Here is a 22,128-nt window from a genome sequence, read left to right as displayed (position 1 = left end):
TTCTATACTTCTATATTGCTTTTATCCTAAGGAGCTTAGCTTCTTGCTACTGGTATAAAATGTGCATTGGGGCTCATCTAGCCCAAGGAATGTTCTTCACTTGAATGGTACATGGGTAGAGCTCTGAAGTGTAATCTGTCTTGTATTCATTGCTTTTGTTGTGCCAGTTTTGTCAGGCCACTCAATAGCACTAGCTTTTGTATAGCCAGATAATTTTCACGATTGTCCAACCCTGGTATGAACAGGGGGTTTCACAATCCTCAGACTGATCTGCATGCACAAGCATCTGGTAGCTAATATGTGATTCTTAAGTCTTCTGGTCTTAAGTCTATATCCACAACCAGTTACCTGCTGCCTTAATCACTGAATTGGCTGTGTGTTGTTTTGCGGCTTGGCTTCGCTTCTTCATCTTCCAAAACGTCTCTAGGAAGATTAAAAGTAAATTGAGCATAAGGGTTATGCTTAATATACCATTGGCTTTGATGATATTCTTATTGCTTCCTGTAAAGACTGGGCCCTGATGTGCCATTTGCTTGCTGTTGATTAGACAGGCTGGAGGAGGTGATAGTGACATTCTTTCTCTGTCTGCAAATATTGGGGGTGGTGTTTGCGGGGGCTAGCTGGCGGTTGCAGTGTCAGCGCTAGCTGACAGATTACCCCGGGTACGATCCACCTCTCATTAATCAACCTCCATCTCTCCCTGTCCTTCATTAATTAATTCCTTCTCATTTGGATTCGTAATCATCACTGCAGTATTTTCAGTTTATCGGACATGTTCATCAATAGGTCTTTTGGTGGGAATAACAGATCCTTTAGGGTTACAGGAGAGAGATAGTGGACATGTTCAGAGATTCTCTGTAGCGAGCAGAGCATGTAGTTCAGCAAGCTTTGAACCTGCAAACGGGAAGTGCTTCTAGGCAATCACCCATAATGTTTAAAAAAAAAAATGAAAAAAAAGTTTACCCTGTCACAATGAAAGCTACTTCATGTGCAATATCACACACACACACACCTTCAGAGCCGCTTGTCCCATATGGGGTCACGGGGGAACCGGAGCCTAACCCGGCAACACAGGGCGTAAGGCCGGAGGGGGAGGGGATACACCCAGGACGGGACGCCAGGCTGTCGCAAGGTACCCCAAGCGGGACTCGAATCCCAGACCCACCGGACAGCAGGACTGTGGTCCAACCCACTGCGCCACCACACCCCCATGTGCAATATCAGTACTATCTAAAGCTGCTTGTTAGGAAAAATTCTAAAAAAAAAAAAAACTGTGGTGTAAAATATACCATAAGTTAACCATAACTTAAAGTTAGCTGTCAGTATTTGGTTTTTAAAATTCAAAGAAGCACTTCTATTACTCACTCATATCACACTACCCACAACTTCTATTTGTGGTCAATTTTTGACTTGGAAAAAACAAGTTTCCTGTTGTAAGTGGCACAGTCTGCCAACATATGTACTCTAATTCTTCCCTTTAGCAGGGTTAATTTGATCTTGCAAATTCGCATTGTGAGGGGATCTATTAACATTATTTCTTGAGGGGAAAAAATTGGTTCTGGGACAAAAAATGTACCACCTAAACAAGACAGAAAATAATTATATTTTCTAATATTTGTAATAATATTGTTTCTCGCTTGTCTTTTCATGTTACACTGTCATACATTCATTTATTATCAACAGCCTCTTGTCTTCTGCTGCATCATGGTGGTCCAGAGCTTAAATTTCCTGTACAGGATCTGAGTACTCTGGATAGAAACATTTTGATATTTTGGCTCAAGGATGTTTAAGACATAAAGTTCCCAAGAATACTGTCTGTGCAACTCTGCAAACCATGCAGACACTATCCTGTTAGAAGTCCTGTGTAATGGGCATGTGGGGCAGCTAGTAGTGTAGTGGTTACAGCTGCTGCCTTTGTACCCAAAAGGTTGCAGTTTTGAATCCCACCTCCAGCTGTAGTACCTTTGAGCAAGGTACTTGGGCAAAAAATTGCTCTAGTATAATTAATCCACCAGTATGAATGGTAAATAATTGTAAGTTGCTTTGGAGAAAAGCATCAGCTAAATGAGTAACTATAGTGTTACCTAACAAATATTTGATACCACAATCTTCATTTTATCATAAGAGTAAGGCTTTATATACACTAGTGTTGGAGTATTTAGTAAAGCTGTGTGTGTGATTGTTACACGTAGCCTTGCAATCATGACTGAAGCAGCACAAAGGGAGGAGTGATGTCACTGTTGATTTAAACCTTCCCCAACAGTAGGAGGGACAGCCCCAAAAATGAGGCCATCTTCCATGAGCGCATGTTGCTCTCAGAGAGATTCTGCTTTGCAGACCTTCCCCATGTTTAGTCTCTTAGTCTCTTTCTCTCCATAACACAGAAATGGCTGTAATGTTAAAACTGGCATATAAAAATAGTGTCTTAAACCTGGGATTTATCAGTCACATATAAGAACTTAATTTAGAAACTGAAAATTGAAGACCACTAGAAGTGAACATCTATCACAATTATTGTACAGAGAAACATGTAAATCATAAATTATGTCCAAAAGAACCTTAGGGCCTTTTCCAAAGATCTCTTGTCACGTTTTTGTCTCTACAGTATTATGAAAATTGAATACACAGGAAAAAGAAAGTTGCTTGTTGTCCTAAGTATGGGAAAAAAGCATTTGAAAGAATCTAACACCCTTCTGAAAATTTTGCATGGACAGATGCTTCTACGCTGAATTTTAAGTGCTTCTTTTGGTAAAAAGTATGTTGGACTGAGGCTTCTTTTATGCCATTTCTGGGACTTCAATGACTCAACTGTTAAATATTCTGTTGGAGAACCTCAGATCCTCTGTGGACGAGATGGAGGTATGTAGAACATGGGAAATGATATGCATACTGATGAATACAAGACAATTCTTTAAAAACTTTTCCTGAGGTCGTCTCAAGTCTCTTTAGGTCAAGACATTGTCTGTTGCCCTTACCTGTATGGGTAAACTAAATTGACTACCTCTCTTACCATTTTACAGATGAAGGCCTCCTAGACCTTTTCAAGGAAATGCAGTCTTTAATAAAGTGCTTTAGCACAGAAATATAATTAGCTCATTGACTGAGTTAATGTTCCATTAGGTTCCACTTATTTTGGTGCATGCACTGATTTGTATGCACCTACTCTTGTTTTGTTATATATGTTATATATACTGTAACTCCTCAGATTAAAACATTATTTGAGAATATGAGTTGTTCATTTTGGAAAAGTTAAGACTATTTTTGACTGAAAAGGACTTCAAGGTACAAGTGCATATTCACCTACTTTCAGGCAGCACTGTACAATGATGCCATTATTGACCATAGTTAGTAATACCTATATGTACCAAGTTCAGATTCTGTATTGTATTCTTATCTTTAGGAACTGGGGACAGTGTTTACTTCGTGGATGTTTTATTGAAACATTGTAGTTGTTACTATTCTGCGTTGGTGCAACCTATGTGTTGTGGCCTTGAGTTATTTAGTTGGGCCTTGCTGCTTTGTGGTCTGCTGCTTGGGCTTGTCTTTTAACTGGGCTTGAGGTTGGAGATGACTAGGATGATGAGGAAGCAAAGCTTGTTTCTCCTGTATGCCCACCTTTCCCCCCTGTGTGCACTGCAAAAAAACGATCATGTAGTAACAAAAAGATGAGATGCTGGGATGCAGCCTAATAGTGAAATGAAGGATTGAGTTTAGGAGGGTGAGTGTAAGAGCTGTTATGATAAGCCCCCCCGAAAGACAAATTACTGGTGCTAAGGCAGAAGCGCATGGATGAACTGATTTTTAAAATGAGATCTAACGGTTATAAAAGAGAAAAATCAATCACGAAAATATGTCTGAGAAGAAGACAATTGTTCTGGTAAGGAAGGGTCGGCAAACCAATAAAAAAAGTTGAAACATGGTGGTTTTAGCAGATTTGTTTTTTTATAACTCAGTGAGGTGTTGCACAATTCATACAGAGACATACCTGTGTGCCATATTATAAGAAATTATTCTCTCTAATGTTAAGGGGCTGAGATCCTCAAAGACTGCTGTACCTGAGTATATCCATCAGTGATGCTGAAGGAAGCTCTTCCCTTAAGAATACACCGTAATTCCCCTTTAAGGAACTATTTGGATTTGGTGCAGCTACCCTTTGTGTGTGACCTCTGCATTTTGTGCCTTTCATGTGCTGTTTTTTTTTTTTTTTAAACGTTCAAAGATGTAGAACAAAACAAGAGTACCTGGGACATTAAACTGCCTTATTCAAGGTGTAGTAAATATGCAAGCCAACGAATAATGAAACAGGAAGCCAGTAAAGTTCTTACATCAGCAGATGGCAGTACCTGTTGCAGTCCTGAAGTGGTTGAAGGTATGACTTCTTTCCAGAACTGTAAGCCATTTATGCAACTTCTGCATTATGAGATAATGTGTGCAGGGTGGACTGAAATCGGAATCTGGACAGCCACATTTTCCTTATTTTGCAAAGTACTATCAAGAAGTATTTGCCACCATCAGTTTTCACTGTTTTGCAGTTTTTTTTTTTTAATATTAAATTTGATCAGATCTTTTTGTTTGTTCTTGTAATATAAGAAGTCCCAACAAGAAAAAGTGACACCAGACATACCTATGTTTTTATTATTTACTTGATGTGGAAGATGATGAAATTTCCCAAGTGTGAAAAGTTGTCTGTTCAGTCAATAACTGGTTGTACCTCCATTAAATGCAGTGACTGCAGTTAAATACTTTCTGTTGCTGTTAACCAGGTTCTGACATCTCTGTGGAGGATTTTTGGGCAAGTCCTCATTACTGCTTTTCAGTACTTTAACTCAGTAACATTTGCATACACAGCTCCTTTAAGGTCTTGCCCCAACATCACAGTTGAATTCAGGTCAAGACTTTGCCATTCCATAACTTTTTTTTCTTTTCATCCATTTTCATGTGGATTTGCTTGTATGTATGGAGATCATTGTCTTGCATGCAGCCAACCCAGCTGCCCTACAGCTTCAACTCATGGACTGATAGCCTGCCGTTCTTTATAATTTTCTGATTTCTGGTCAAAAGATGACTTCATGATTCCTTCAGTGATGGGAAGGTGCCCAGGTCCTGCAGCAAAACAACCCTGGACATTCACACTGCCACCACGATTCTTGACTGTTTGCAATAAGGCTTTTAGACTTGAAATGCCATATTTAGCTTTTGCTAGATGTAACAGGACGCTTGTCATCCAGAAAGTTTTATTTTTGACTAATCAATCCACAGAACATTCTTCTAGAGGTCCTAAGGGACCAATTGGTTTTTGGTGAACTGTAGATGACGTTTCCACCTTGCCTCTCTGGCGTATATCCTATTTTTGCACTGTGTCTGATTTTTCAGTCACAAACACTAACTTAAAATTTCAAGGAGGGACCTGTAGTTCCCTGGATGTTCTGGGGTGCTTTTTGATCTCATGGATGATTTTTTGCCCTGCTCATGAAGAGATTTTGGCAGGACAGCCTCTCCTTGTTAGCTTTACCACTCTTCCAAACGATATGGGTGATTCAGATCATGGTACAACTGAGGTTTACAGCCTTAGCAATGGCTTTATAAGAAGGGCCTCTGGAGTTCTTCCATTTTTTTCTAGAAAAAGCAGGGGAGGTAGATTCCAGGAAACCCCAAACGTGCATTGTTAAATAATGTCTATAATGTCCTACAGGGAGGTGAATCGCTCGCTTGTTTGTGCCCTGCTTGTGTGCGGATGCCTGTCTCGGTTTCAGGTGACGAGCCGTCAGACAAACCAGTGGGACTCCTGCCAATTTGCCACAGACACAGAATTCATTATTGCTCTTCAGCGACATCGCAGCAGAGAAGACAGCGTTCGATGGGACTTTGTGCCAGTTCTTGCAGCCCATGTGTGGGAGATGCTGCGAGAACAGCGCTGCTCTGTCCGTCAGCCAGGGCCCCTCTAATTGGAAATCTGACCATGTTTGAGTTCACAAATTCCCTATTTAACTACTGTGTTTAGTGGCATCTTTCAGCTTTGTGAGCAGCGATTGAATTCCAGCGAGTATCACTGTGGTTTAAACAGAGGGGGCTGGGTGGCGGTGGCTGCGGAGCCTCCCTGCAGTGCTTAGAATGATTGGTGTCTCTTTTTGTGCCAATGGCTGTAATCAGAAGCTGTCTGCTCAAAGAAGCCACACTTCCTGTACGAGTCCTCAGCTGTGTCCTGTGCACACGAGTCTAACATACTGCATTTGTTCCAGTCATGGCAGGTCCAACAGCAAGTAACCACAGATCCCTAGATTTTAATGCATTTCAGTAATACGCTGTTTAAGAATTCTTTCTTACCCCCGTTCTAAGAACTTTCTTCCTCTGATGAACTGTATAACTATATAACCCGTGTTGTACTAATGTGGCTCATTACGTGGTTAAACCTATATCATGCTAATATAGTTATTGTGTATGTTCGTGTTTTTTCAATATTTTTCTGTTGCTAGATAGAATGGTGCCCAAAAGATTTTTAGTTAAGGTTCAAGGTGAACAATATTGATTTGATTTATACTTTTACATAGAACACTGCATAGATTATCTGAATTATATTAAACTAGATTAGTAGAAATGGCCTTTTGGTGAATCATCAGTTGTGTAACGATAGTAATGAGAATCAGCTTTGTCTTGACTGATGTTCAAACTGCTTTGTGTTTTTGTAATGGTCTGTTGTACGTAATGGCAAAGTGTATTCTATTGCAGTGCTATTTCTCTAAATGTTCTCCCAATGGATGGCTGAGATTACTTTCAGGGAAATGTAGTGCACTGTTTATACGAAACAGTAGTACTATTACAGCCATTTTCTATTTAAGTGCTACACACAAATGCGCTCTAAAACTTCATTTCCAAAATATTTTTGTATACTAAGTCATTTTAAAATGTGATGCAGTAGGATAGAATGATATTGTGTTTCTGTTCTCCTCTGAACTTTTTCCAAAAAGGGATGTGTAAGACAGCACTCTGCTACTGTATTTATTACGACATGGAATTTAAACACGTGAAATGAAAACACACACACGTCTCGTCCTCAGGCCTTCTTTTACAGCACATATATGCTCCATTAATTGCTTTGACACATTTCACAGTGTAATAAATAGTCACAACTGTGATTGCTGTACTATGTGTATTACTGTCTTCTCCAGAGGATCCAGGTTCTAGTCTGATGGCCTTGTTGCAAATCCCATTATACTGCATTATATAAACCATGAGAATATATAAATAACATGCATGAATGCTATGTTGTGTATGTATACACACACGCACGCACGCACGCACGCACGCACGCACACACACACACGCACACACACACACACACACAATGTCTACAATCGCTCGTCCTCAGCAGGGTTGCGGCGAACTGGAATCTAACTCGGCAACACAGAGCGCAAGGCTAGAGGAGGATGGGGCACACCCAGGATGGGATGCCAGTCCATTGCAAGGCACCCCAAGCAGGACTCGAACCCCAGACCTGCCCTCTGTGTTGTGTAGTAGGGCTTAATTGTTTTTTTTTCACAAATTTCCCACATATTATGTTTGTGCAAATATATAAATACCATAATACATTACTTTTTAGGGGGGCATGGTGGCGCGGTGGCGCAGTGGGTTGGACCGGCTCCTGCTCTCTAGTGCGTCTGGGGTTCAAGACCCGCTTGGGGTGCCTTGCGACGGACTGGCGTCCCGTCCTGGGTGTGTCCCCTCCCCCTCTGGCCTTATACCCTGTGTTACCGGGTAGGCTCCGGTTCCCCGTGACCCCGTATGGGACAGGCGGTTCAGAAAGTGTGTGTGTGTATACATTACTTTTTCATGCTGCACTGTTATTTTACTTATATTTCAGAATTTGCTGTCTTCTGCTTTTTCAGCACCACCAGAAAACTATTTTTTTCATTTGTTAGCCACCTTAAATAAAGCAGTAACTTTAAGAGAATCACGAATTTTTGTAAGCAAAATGCAATTGCTGCTAGACCCCTAAAACACTGCCTGAGACCCAAGCAATAACAAACAGCACAGTGGCACAGTGAGTAACACTGTTGTCTCACGCTGCCTGGGTGATACGAGAGAATGTGGGTTTGATCCCTGCTCAGTCTGTGTGGAGTTTGCATGTTCTCCCTTTGTCTGCATGGGTTTCCTCTGGGTACTTTGGTTTCCTCCCACAGTCCAAAGACATCCTGTTCAGGTTTCCCCAAAGAGTGTGTTCCACTGATGTATTGATGAGTAACCCATTGTAAGTAGTGTATCTAGCAGTGTAAGTCACCTTGGTGAATAAGGTGTGTGTGGGCTAGTAACACTACATTGCATCCATTGTAAGTTGTTTTGGGGAAAAGCATCTGCTAAGTGAATAAATGTAGGGCGGGGGGGGGGCGCAGTGATGCAGTGGGTTGGACCGGGTCTTGCTCTCCGGTGGGTCTGGGGTTCGAGTCCCACTTGGGGTGCCTTGCGACGGACTGGTATCCCATCTTGGGTGTGTCCCCTCCCCCTCCAGCCTTATGCTCTTTGTTGCCAGGTTAGGCTCCGGCTCCCCGCGACCCCACATGGGACAAGCGGTTCAGACAATGTGCGTGTGTGTCTGTGTGTAGTCTGGGTTGTTGGAAGTTGTGTACGCTGTAAGTCAAGGACTCTACGTGTTTTTTTTTTTTTCTTCAGTACTTATGGTGAGCACCTACTGTTTCTGCAGTTCCAACTTTTTCTAAGTTGAATAACCAAACCAACTGTCCCACCCTGCATGTGCACTGTTCTCCTATATTGCTTTAACTTGTCTTGAGAGGCCTGGGTAGAAGGTGTACAGAGAGCAAAGGGGAAGTGCACTGCCTTTTGTTGTGATGGAAACCCTCTTAAATTAGTTTCAACAATCACTCCAAAAACAACCTGACAAGTATTAATTTTCTTTGGTTGTATTTCAGCCTACATGAAGTAGTATAACATAAACCAAAAAAAAAGTGAAAACCAATCCAAACTTTAATAAAAGACAGCTTTGCAGAATTATTGGAGTACAGTGTGAAATCTCCAGGCTTTACCACAGCCGTGGACGTATGGTGTGCACAGCAGTAGTACAAGGTCTATTCTGCGGAAACCTACAGAGGCAACGGTGAAGAAAGAATTCCTTCATTTATCTTTGTTCCATAGATGACCACTACAAAATGCTGGAAATCCTGGGCCCAACTTCCATGACTGTTTGCATGCAGATTTATCACATGTTAGCAGTATGTTGATCTGTTGTATTGATTGTGCAGCTTGTTTTGCTGAGCACACTGCAGCAGACATTCTCCAACACCTCTGGAACTTTCTGTGCACAATAGAAAGCCCATAGATTTTTTTTATTAGACCTGTTATGTTGTCCCGTGGATTCCACAGCACCAAAAACACAAATTTTGAGAGGCTAATTGCAGCTGAACCCTCAGAAAAATACATTGGCATAAATAATACACAAATAATAATAATAATGTTATCTGTTCAGTTTTCAGTATTCTTGCTATTATGTTGCTGTTAAAGAAAGACTGATGAGATCTAGAAAATGCATATGGGAATATTAGTGCTCACAAATTTAGCATTACAGATGTCTCAGTTTGTATCAGCAAGTTATCTTTGCTTTCCCGGGTTTAGCCCTCGGAAACTGATGGCCTCAGTGCAGTCATCTTCAGTGAAAAGCCAAAGGAGCCTGCAGTGGTCATCCAGCTGAGATTGTGTCTTCTGTCTGTTCATCAGTCTGCTAAATGCCAGACAAGCTTCTGCAGCATTGCTACAACAGCACGGCACATCCCTTAGCGAGCGAGTGAGAAAGATTAGCGCAACTGGATGAGTGCGATTACAAGGCCCGTTCCAATTTGCACTTCAGAACCGCAAAGCGTGTCTGCCTCTTACCAGTCTCCCTATGTGAAAGGCGTTATTTGTCTTGTCCTTTTATGAAATGTGCAGTAACAGTTTTGGTCATTTCTCTTTATTTATAATCTGATGATGGTCTGAGGTATCAACTTATATTGTCCTTCTTTGTTTTCCTGCTGTTTTTAAAGCTGTGCTAGGATGCAAAAAAAGGTGTGCTTTATGTATATACATATACATGTTTGACATCGGATGATCTTTTATATCCTTTGTTTTTCTTCTAGAAATGGTCTCTGGTGGTACTGGCAGCCGTCTCTTACCCTTATAAAGTTTACTTTGTATGACATAAGATTGCTTCAGGACCTTTAACTGTTCTTCCATCATTCCCGCTTACAATCAAATGCAAGAAGGTCAACTGGATTTGAGGGGCACCTTGGAAATACTGGGGTCTTTTCTTGGAGGACCAAAAGTATATTACTTCATCAACTTGGTCGTGTCCTTCAGGCAATTGGTTTGGAACTGCTTATGAAGTGGGTCTTTGTGGAAAACCATTCTAGATATGACACATTACACCGTTTGATTTACCTTTTTAATTTCGGCATTTTGTAGGAAATCAGACATGGTTTATAGTTGCTGTGCTGTTTAAGTCCATTCCTTCCAGCTGGATCAGTCACCATGTTGCTGTATTATGGTTTTCAGGTGCACTTTGGCTTATTGTGAACTGAGAATGTGTAAATTATTTTCTCATTTGAGAGCTCCTAATTAAAGAGCATTAATGACAGCCTCACTGAAGAAGGAGAAGATAAAGATGACATATATTCCTGCCACCAAAAAAAATGAACTGCTATATTAATTGAAGTGCAGGGTGTTTCCATCTGATAAAAACTATGATTCTTTTAAATATCAAATACTTGTAAATCACTTTCATTTCATAAAAGTGTGTTTTTGGCCTTTTTCCTTAGCTCTTAAGAGAGCTTCTTTTTGGCCTATGACCGTCCTCCCCCCATTTAGTCAGTCAGTAACACTCGTTATAATGGACTTCTGTGTGCTAGGAAGGAAGCTCATACACCTCTGATAAAATGCTACCCAGTGGCTTCTTAAATTGCTGTCAGGATATTTGTGAGTGGGTATCTATTGTGAGCTACAGCAGGTCATTTTGATTATTAAGCCATTAAAATAATGGCATGGTTGGTATGTTGTCTCCTTTAGTCTGTTTTTTTTAACTTCCATTTCAACTGATGTCTGGCCCACTTTGTCCATTTCCGTGGATCAGAAATTCAGTGGCAAAGGCTGTAGATGTGGTTTCCAGGGGAAATTCAGTCTCAAAATACTGGATATGAGAAATTGCTTCTTTTTTTTTTTTTTTTTTTTTTTTTAAGTAAAGGAGACATGGGATTATGTCTACACAATGGGACAGTATGATGCAGTGCCTTCACCCATGACATATCTGAACTAAACTTGTGATTTTTTGTGGAGGTTTTGTTTGTACATCTGACTCACTCTGCACTTCTTGTAACTAAATCAGTACAAAAAACTGTTGCGCTAATAAATCCTAAAGCCAGAGTGCTGTGATGCACCCAATCAAACCTAGCTGACAACACTGTGCACTAAACTGCAAAGGTTAAAAAAAAATGTCCGCCGCATGAGTTTGCTCTGAGCTGCTCATCTGATCAGACTTCTCATTCAGCGTTGGGTGCTAGGTGTTCCCGTAGGCCATGGTGACCGAGAAACAGAGGGGCACTTTGTGATGAGACTCTGCAAACAGTGTCCTTTAACAGGCTTTATTGCTGCTGCCTTCTTCCCTTGTGTGCCATGCAGGCTTGTGAATACACCCGTCCCAGGGCTTAGGCAATTTTACAACAAACTCGCCCAAGCAGATTGACAGAAATTGGCAGCAGATACTTTAATTGATAGTAAGTTATTTTCACATTTCATTCATCATTCATTAGACATTTTTATACTGAAGAAACTTCCTTATTGACTATGTACCTTCAGTAAAACACTTTAGATGTTTCCTGTAAAAAGCTTGTGCTTGTTAATGGAAACCAGTTAGAAAGAACCAAGGTCCATTTTTCTTCGACCTGAGCACCTGCTCCTGGTGACCAGTATAGAAAATAGTCTCTTTTCCTTCCTCACCCGAAATGATTAACACTAACAGATATATTATGTGAGTGTGGCAGCCCCACCCCCTGCAAGAAGCCAGTACCCATTTTTTGTCAAGCTCTCACAAGGTTGTATTAAAAATGCTTTTGAAACTAATTGTGCCTGTAAATAATGTAAGCCCTTTTTTGCTTGAATGTAAAAACAGTGAGGAAACCTATCATACTGCAATGAATTTGAGACAGGAGTGGGGTCATGCCATCCTCAGTAATGTGGTGAAAGTCCTTAGCAACACACCAGACCTCTGGGGGAGAGTAGATCTGTGTTGAAAGACTGTGCTTGCTAGTGTGTGAAGTAAATTATTTCTGAGCTCAATTAAAGGCTTCTGCATGCTGTGGACATTTGGAAGTGTTCCCTTTTGAGAAAGTACTCACTCAAAACCAAGGGAGTCACAAGCCGCAAGAGGTGCCAGAATGCCAGCTGGTGACTCCTAATGGGTCGTACTGTTTGTGTGTGCATGTGTGTAGATAAGGGAAATACAGGACCTCTTTCCATTCAGAGTGAAATAATGTTGTGGTCCTTTATCTGGGGACAGCTGGTAGTGTAGTGGGTAGTGTTGCTGCCGTTGGATCCTGAGGTTACAGGTTTGATCGCCGACTGTATTAGCCTTGAGCGAGATACTTACCCTAAAATTGCTCTAGTGACAATTACCTAGCTATATAAATGGGTGAACAATTGTAAACTTTTAACTGTAATAATTGTAACCTTAACATTGTAAGTCTCTTTTGAGAAAAGCATCAGCTAAATGAGTAAATGTAAATATTAATGTAATGTACATTGTAAAATCTTTTACATATCTGCCTTTTACTACATCATGATACTGTACATGTGGTCTGGTCATATTACCTGAGAGACATGAGAAGAAATGGCATCTGTCAGCTCTAGAACTCATAATAGTTGTATTTTACAGTGTCACATTCTTCATAACTATGTTTTACAACATCCTGACACAGCACAGCTGTCATAATTGATAGTCGTGGTTCTGTCATAATTAAGGGCAGGGTTGCAGCCCCAGGGACCCAAGGCAACCACACATTTTTGTCGCAGGCCGGCACTAGCACACCTAATTGAACTGCTAATCATTACGCCTTTGGCTACATGAAACTGGTGTGCTAGCCTGTGCTGGGCTACTGCAAGGATGTGTAGGTTCTTTTTCAGTGTGCTAGCATGGGAACTGAAAAACATTGATCTTGGGACAGGACCATGAGTGCTTAGCAAGTCACGGTGGAATTAACAAAAATACAGTTCTTTATGTAAAATAAACCTAAGATCATGTGAAAATATGATCTGACACAAGTACAGTAGTGTCAGTAACAATAATATGGCACAGTAAAATTGCTGGATAACGGTGCCTGCTAAGCAAGTAAATGACAGTGATTTTGGTTCCATTGTTCCTCGGATGCTTGTCTTTTCCTTGGTGGCACAAATGTCTCCTGCACTGTTTGTCCTGCCAAGTAGGACTCAGGCGTGCCACATGACGGGCTGTGGACCGAGTCCAGAGTTGAGAGCGAGCTTGGAATGCTGATGATTTTATCAGTCTCACACAGCTTGGCACTTGTCTCCAGTCATCGCGTTCCGCACCTTGTGTGTGCTGCCTTTAATACAGAGCCTGGCATGCTTCTAAACACTCTTCCTTCATACACTGAAGGCTGTAAGAGGATTGACGAGTCTCTCGGCAGTGTGGGAATTCGGCACGTTTTGTCTCTGCCTTGCTTGTTTGTCCATGTAGTAGAACATGGGCGTTAACACAAAAATGTGATACGAAGAGTGTGTCGTGCTTTTTTTAGGGCTTGACTCCTCAACAGAAATTCGGTGTTATGGACTTGTAGCCGATAAGTTCTGAAGGTCTGATGAGAAATTCACCATGTTCGTGTCCACATATAATAAACACAGCTGTCTAATGAGCCTCTGCCTACTCCATCGACACAACAGAATGCGTGTTTGGGGCTGTGCGGCTGTTCTAAGGCTCCTGAGACCAAATAGGAAAAATAGTTTATTTCTCTCCATGCATTTGTGGTAGACCACGGAAAAAAAAGTGTGTTAATTTTTGCTCTTTTAAAATATGATACACCCGAGTTCTGTCTGCAGAGTTCATTGCTCTGTGGTTCTCCGGTCTTCCACTTGTAGCTGTCCGTGTGGTATCTTGTTGTAACTGCTTTGTGTCGAATGCCATTTTATTAGTGTTGTGAGAATTCCTGCTGGAGTCTCATTTATATGTAGGTTGAGGGCACTGTGTATACATATGTTGAGGAAACTGGCGCAGTGTCCAACCCTGAGGGGTCAGGGCGGACCTAGACTAATTAGAAACCGACACACAAGCTTTTTCTCCAGCACTTTATCGGGCAGAAACTCTAGAATGAGCTTATGCTGGGCCCCAAGGTATCTAATGTACAGTTGATAGAAAATGCATAAGCATTGCTTTGGAGGATCTTTAAAGATGGCATTTGCACTACACCAATTTTGTATATTTTACCACATGCCCTACAGCAATACAAAGACGGATGCCTTTACTAAGCCATGAATAAATCAACAGAAAATATCTGTGGAATGAATCGCCACCGGAATTTATTGGAGCAAACTCTTGGGGTAATTGCTACCTCCTCCTATGAAGAATAATTAGATACCCAGGATGTTGGTGAGATGGAGCCTTTCTTGTAGGCAGCAGAAACAGGGGCGGCTGGGGAGCTGTCTACATTCCTAGACACACAGAATACACGCATAAAGCCAGCATGGTGGGATGGCCTGACGACCTGGGAACAGCAGTTAGATAAATACATATGGTAGTATGTCAAGCAACTCTAGCTTCTGCCATGGTCATTTGTGACCAGACAATTGTCTGACAGCACAGAATCGTCAGACTTTCTGTTTGACAGGTTGTTTTATTCACAAGGAATTTTTTTGCTCTTTTTTTCCATGTGCGAAACCGTTTTGTTTTCTCGCCAGCACTGCGGTTACATACATCCCAGCATTTATTTCTATCCTCTGTCCGCTCATCCCTAGCACTGACATTTCAGCCACAGGGTACATATGGCCCTGTCTGGTAGGTGAAGACCAGCATGGGTCTGGAAGCCCTGACAAGAAACTGCAGGTCCACAGATTCTCTGCTTCTTCCTCCACGGCTGTGTCTGTCATTTTAGTATGGTGTTTCACTGTAGTTTTGCTTTTTTCTGATGTCAGTCTCTTCAAGACTGCATTTAAAATTTGAAAATATTTAATACAGGGGTGTGCGGTGGCGCAGTGGGTTGGATCACAGTCCTGCTCTCCGGTGGGTCTGGGGTTTGAGTCCCGCTTGGGGTGCCTTGCGACGGACTGGTATTCCGTCCTGGGTGTGTCCCCTCCCCCTCCGGCCTTACGCCTTGTGTTACCGGGTTGGCTGGGACAAGTGGTTCTGAAAGTGTGTGTGTGTGTGTGTGTGTGTGTGAATATTTAATACAGTGAGCCTTCTACATTATTATGCAGTTTTCTGGTAGATGCACACCTTTTATTGTCTGGCATAACATAATAAAATATTAAATTCTTTACTCTTTAAAAAATACTTAAAAACAGCACTATGATTGGTATACCTTTATTAAATGAGCATGTAATGGTCCAGAGAGATTTTCAAAACCTCAAGGTTATGATGCTCCATGCTGAGTGCTAAACAGAATTGTCAAATGGTAAAACTTATTTGTTAACCTTTGGGAAATTTTCCAGAGAAAATTGAAATCAACATGTTTTTTTGGCATTTTTTCTTTGGTTTTCTTTATTTAAAAAACAATTTAATTTTAGTATATGCTTATGCAAATGCCTTCTTGTGCCTTTGAGAAGCGTCTGATGCATTGACGAGAAAGCGACAGCAGCAGCGGTGCGTGTGAAGGACTGCGGCTAATCTCCGCAGTCTCCAAGGATTCACCTGGAAACTGTTTATGTGGAAATCACAGGTGTTGCGTGGTGATGATCTAATTCACAGGAGTCTTAAATAACAACATTAGGCAATTAGGTGATTATAAGGGAAATTTCATTTGAACTCTCTTGAGAGGCATTGCGCCATTTAAGTGTCGTCAAACTACAAAATAAATTTAAAAAAAAAAAAAGAATTTTTCTACTTAGTATGAAATTCCAGAACTTATAGCAAACTTGTGCTATTTTTATATACACTTTATATCTATCCAAAAAGTGCAAAAACACAAACACAGGCAATGTGGGTTTTATGTCGTTGTGATCTTACATCATATTATTTTGATCTTTTACATATAAAATAATGTTCAAATACCACATTGTGAAAAGTGTTGTTCTGCAGAGAAGAGATCCTTTCACATTTTCTTATCCTGGAAATAGCTGCTCTTTCATGCGACCTTTTCAACTCAGATCGTTTGCAAATATCATGCTGATGGTAATGTGCTGAGGAGCCTTTGGTTGTTGTCCTCTCATTTCATGCATTGTTCTGAAACAAGAATTCCTGATCCCACAGCCATATTTCTAAAGTGCACAATGGCTGCTGGGATGAGAATTTTGTTAATGGCTTCTGGTTTGTGGCAGAATTCTTTCCTGTCCAAGATTTTTCACTTATTGTCTTTGGTATTCTTCACATTTTAGTTTGCTCACTAAGCTGTCAGATCTTTGGAAAGCATGCATGCAGTATTTGGGTTCAGGGTCTGCCTCACATTTACATTTATTCAGCTGACACTTTTCTCCAAAGCAACTTAGTTATTTACCCAGTTATTCAAATAGGTAATTTTACTGGAGTAATTTAAGGTAAGTACCTTGTTGCAGGGTATTACAGCTGGAGGTGGAATTCAAACCTGCAACCTTTGAGTCTAAAGGCAGCAGTTCTAACCACTACACTACACTACACTACCAGCTGCCCTATGGCATCTAGGAACACATTGTGCTCATTGAAATTCCCTTTGATTCTCAGCTTTTGCATTTGATCAGGCCTTTTTAAATAGTGGTTACGCTGTTTGTTTACCAAATTTCTAAGATTTCCAGCTGTTTGGCAGCTTCAGTGAACAATGGTGTGTGTTTCTCACTATATAAATACTGTGAACTTCTGCTAAAAAATTTTATGAGTTTTTAGGTGCCATATTTCTTGCCTTAAGTGCAGTAGTGTTCGACAAAACATGGCAACTATAGGGTTTGAGAATAAACTTGACTCAAAGACATGCAGTGGGACATACTGTATAATTGTAGTGACAGCAGCAATCTGGAAAATAAGGAGCAAAGCATAGCATATGCCACCCCACTATTTCAATTAAACTTTTCAGAACACTTCTGGCCCATTGTCACTTCTGATTGATCACACATTCTTGACTTTTTCACTGCCAGTTTCGAAATGATGTGTGGCTATCACAGTGCTTGCTAGAATGTTTGTCTCTAGAGAAACCCTGGAGTGTTACTGACTGAGTGGGGGGACCCAGCAGCGGTGAGGTTTGGGTAATCAGGAGGAGTCATTTCTACCACAGTGACTCATGGGATTTGAGTGAGTGTGTTTGTTGCACAGTGTATTAGATTTCCCCGTTTTCTCCTCCCTCCCTCTAACAACAGTAGACATTGTCCTCTGCTTTACTAGATTAACATCTAGAGCATCATCACTCTTAAGAGCCACATGACACTTGGGGCTTGATTTTAGGACTCAGTAGCCAAATTGCATATTTACGACAAAAACCTGCCAGAATGCAAAGGGTTCAACCAGAAGATCCCATCCCTGCTTCAGTTTCATCAAGCCTTGATGCCAGAGGGCCCAGAACCCACAACAGCTATTTGCGCCCAGTGGCTTCTTCCTGCTCAAAGTGTGACTGTGAGCTTCTTATCATACATACTGTTTGCTGCAAAAGCTGCTAGTGTTTGGAGCAGCTCATTAGAATGTGTTTGATTCACATGAACTGCACTTGACTTGTCTTTTCATGGCGAGTCAGATTTGAAATATTAATCTTGGAGTAAATGGCATAGAGTATCATTTTTAAGTCCGACAGTGCCATACTACTGTAGTGTTCTACTTTATCTATTTTTCCCTTGTTTGCTGCTCTGCACTGCTCCTGTTTGAGTTCCACCTCTTCTCTTATGTTCTGACATCAAAACCACTGCATTTTCCATGCGCAAGACGTGTCGGAACTATGAGGGTTCTAATAGCACGATGGATTCTAATAAATCACTAGCACCACCGGAGGGAAGTTAGATTCATAAGGGCAATGAACTCTAATGTGGCAGAAGGGATCTAGCGACCGACGACCACTCCGGCCCACAGATATGCAGGCCTCAGCAGGCCATGTATTTGTTTTTTTCCCCCTCCCCAGATTTGGCGCTCCACCAGGGATAGAATCGATTCCTCAATCTTCTTGGCTGACAGCCTGCCCTGTCCACTTCACCTCAATTACACATGTCATTTCCTGATGACTGCGTATGTTGCCAGTGACACGTCACAGAGGTGCAAGTTGACAGGAAGATGGACATCTTACTTATTTTATATTATTAGAATTGTTTTTACTTTTATAATTTCTGCTGTTGTTTGGTTTCATGTTACCCCAAACTGCCCGACAAATTGTTATATGCTACATGAAGGAATTTTGGCTATTGCTGTATCACTATTGACTTGCTTTTGTTGTTTTCTGTCAATACATGTATGCTTGAATAGAAAGAACTCCATAGACTCATACTGTGCATCACTGGCGAGACTCCAGTCTGTCCCTCACAAGAGTTTTTAGCATGCACCTGTCCCTTATGCATGCTCCCCATGCAGGGCATGATTTGCGTTGGCACTGGAGGATGAGGTGAGTGCCTCATACTGCGTCTGCATCCTTGAGCCCCCAGTTTCAAGGAGCCATGCTGGAGGCACACTGGTGGATGCTGGGACGCCTGTGTCTGATTACTGAAGCAGAGGCAATGTAATACTGCTGGGGTGCAATGTCAGGACCCGGTAATCAGTCTCGGTGGGACCCTCCCTGCCTCCCAGATAGCTGTTTCCTGTCTAAGGACGTGGACACTTTGTCCTTGAAGGACACTTGCTCACTGTAGAGCACCATGAGGTGTCACATGCATCACCCTCCACCGCCACACACACACATGCACTGATGTCAGTGACGGGGTGTCATGGTGGCACAGCGAGTAGCGCTGCAGCCTCACAGAGCCCGAGTGGTGTGAGAGAATGTGGGTTCGATCCCCGCTCAGTCTGTGTGGAGTTTGCATGTTCTCCCTGTGTCTGCGTGGGTTTCTTCTGGGTGCTCTGGTTTTCTCCCACACTCCAAAGACATGCTGTTCAGGTTCCCCCATAGTGTGTGAGTGTGTTTCACTGATGCATGGATGACTAACCCCTTGTAAGTAGTGTATCTAGCAATGTAGTCACCTTGGTGAATAAGGAGTGCGGGCTAGTAACACTACATAGTATCCGTTGTAAGTCGCTTTGGGCAAAAGTGTCTGCTAAGTCAATAAATGTAAATGCTGCTTTGATTGGGAGCTGAATTCTTATAGTTATAGCACCCTGCAACGATCCACTTTTTCTGTTTCCAAGAAATCTGTTAGTCGGTTGCTAATGGCTGCAGCATTGTGGCTAAGTTCAGCCTTGTCTGGCTGTGCTAGGTGCATGTCCTATGATGTTTGTAATTCCTTTAGTTTATAGTACACTTTGAATAAGGAAATGGTTTTCTATTAAATATACTTTGTGACCGCATTAAAATAGGTATGGTGTATGATAACTGCAGTTATTTCCACAAATCAGTTTAATTTGTATTTGAATGAGGTCACAAACTACAGTAATTGATTTGTTTAACCTTACACATCTTGTCATTTGATTTGACTTTTTTTCTACTTTTTCCTGTAGAAAACTCATTTACTTTGGTGTTTAATGGACTGAAACAAAGTGCTAAGTGTGTTCTTTCCATACATGTAGTAGAGTACTGGAAGCTCCTTTCATCGTCTTTCCAGCAGTACTCTTCATAGTAAAGACAATGATGACACAGACATCGTAGTGAGTAGTGGTAGTGAATGGGCTGTTGTGAATAAATGCACTGGTTGAGCAGTCAGGATCAAGCTTGTCATCCTGTGGTTGCAACGCCTTTTGTGTGCTGCAGGGTGTGAAATGGGGTGACGAGCGGGATGAGGGTAGACACGGCATCTGCCTAAATCTGTCAGCGCCAGGTAGGTTCAGGCCCGCAACTGCGTTCCTGCACATATTCAGTTTTTACTGCGCACCATCACACATTGTACTCTGATGTGCTATAAACAACATTGGTAATGTTTGGATCAAAGCTCTGAATGCTGAATCCTTTTTTCTCTCTCTCTGTTTAGTTCTGGCATGATTTTGTTTGTGGTCTATTCAACCTTAGACTCAGCCTTGGCAGCCTGCTGGATGCAAGAGTCTTTGGAGAGACAACAGCTTCACATTGTTCCTCTTGTACAGGACGGCAGGTTCCTGACCTTCTCCATCTCAGTGACAAATGCAGCAGTAGTAGTTCATTTCTCACGCTTTGAAGTGAGCACCAGTCGGAAGGAAGCAAGGGTCGGCCAGCTTTGAAATATCCCTCCATCTTTATTCACAATTTTTTCTGTGATATTTCTGAAGCCATTTCTCAGCTATGGAACATAGATCAGTCTGAGCTGCAAGTGGGTGAAGAAGAATCTTCACTTCTTCTGATGTTCACATTGTTTCTGATCTGGTGGTTCACTCCCCCCCTTTTATGACTTAAGAAACTATTAGTAAGAATAATTTTAGAGCAGTTATGGAATAAGGGTGATAAATCAGGTTGTGTGTGCCCTTTGTGACTGCTGGCCTCAGGTCCTGCGTGACTAGGGTGGAAACCAGTGTGTTATAATGCTTTGGAATAAGCAGAGCTTTTAGAACTGTGTTTCTCGAGGTGCGGCCCATGGTGCCTTTCCTGCATCCTGCCAGGCCATTTCTCATTCATTACAAAAATAATATGCTAATAATATTGCACCTGGAAATGGCTATAATACAATTTACCCGTCAAAGAATATTTAAATAAAATCGTATACATTTAAATACAAGCAATTTATCACTTGTCTGTATTACCTTTTTTTTTTTTTTTTTTTCCTGGAGGGGATGTATGACCTCTCAAGGTGCCAGTGGACTGCAGCATTTGTTGAGAAAGCTAAGCAGTTCACCCTTAAAAGGCTTTAGACTTCTGTTTTACAAGGTGATTTTTCAATCACTGCATGTTCACTCTTCTGTTGACCATTGCTTGGCTGTGTGTAGATGTACAGTCATGGCCGAGGTGCTGGAATTGACACTGTCACACCCACGACATCAGCGCAACGAGGAACACCTGCGGCGGCTCACGGGGCAGAGCCATAAAAGGCATGAGCGGAGCAAGGGAGAACGCGGAACCTCATTCAACCTTGCGACTCGCTCTTCTATTGTGCATCGACCTTCCTACCTTTCCTGTCCTGCCCATGCTTGACCTTGTTTCCCTGCCCCTTCTCCTGCCTTCCCACAACTCCTTGGTGTCTTCGACCTTTTGCTAGTTTCATGGATTATGGCTCTCGGATTGTCCCACTGGCCACGTACGCTCATCGGTTACCCTCTGCTTGTCTTGTAACTACGTCTCTTGGATTCCCCTAATAAACACCGTCGCTCTGCGCTTGGGTCCGACGCCTTACTTCCGGAATGGATAATGGCAGATACACACTTCCCACACTCACGGACAGACAGAACAACCCACACGCAAAGTGTGCTCTTCTGATATACAAGCCTGGTAACCTGTGTGGTTACAACTAACAAACACCAAGTTGCAATGACTCCCCTGTTTAAGTCCCTTCTGTCCACAGTGGGACAACTTGTAGACTTACATTTGCTCATTTAACTGATAGTTTTTTCCAAAGTGACTTACAATGTTAAGCTACTTACAATTATTTATCCATTTATACTACTGGATAATTTTACTGGAGGAATGTAGGGTAAGTACCTTGTTCAAGATTACTACAGCTCTCAGAGGTAAGACTCGAACTTGTGACTTTTAGGTCCAAAAGCAACAGCTGTAACCAGTACTCCCCCAGCTATCCCATGGAATTCTTCCCATGGATCGTGAGATGGAGGAGGACCAGAGACTCCAGTTCAAGAGTTTTAGTCTTAAGCCTATAACTGTGATCCCTCTACCCAAAAACTTGCCTGGCCTACAATATAGATATAACTGAAGCAGGAAA

At 41.8% G+C, this 22,128-nt stretch overlaps 1 protein-coding gene across 5 annotated transcripts in view; it reads left to right on the top strand.

Moving 5' to 3' along the window:
- Positions 1-22,128, top strand: part of grik4 (glutamate receptor, ionotropic, kainate 4) — a 148,538-nt gene that overhangs the window by 34,521 nt on the left and 91,889 nt on the right. The window lies entirely within an intron of this gene.

This window comes from Scleropages formosus, chromosome 10, assembly GCF_900964775.1.
Source record: "Scleropages formosus chromosome 10, fSclFor1.1, whole genome shotgun sequence".
Classification (NCBI taxonomy): domain Eukaryota; kingdom Metazoa; phylum Chordata; class Actinopteri; order Osteoglossiformes; family Osteoglossidae; genus Scleropages; species Scleropages formosus.
Note: the sequence above shows the minus strand (reverse complement) of the source record. Positions and strands in the feature narration are given on the sequence as shown.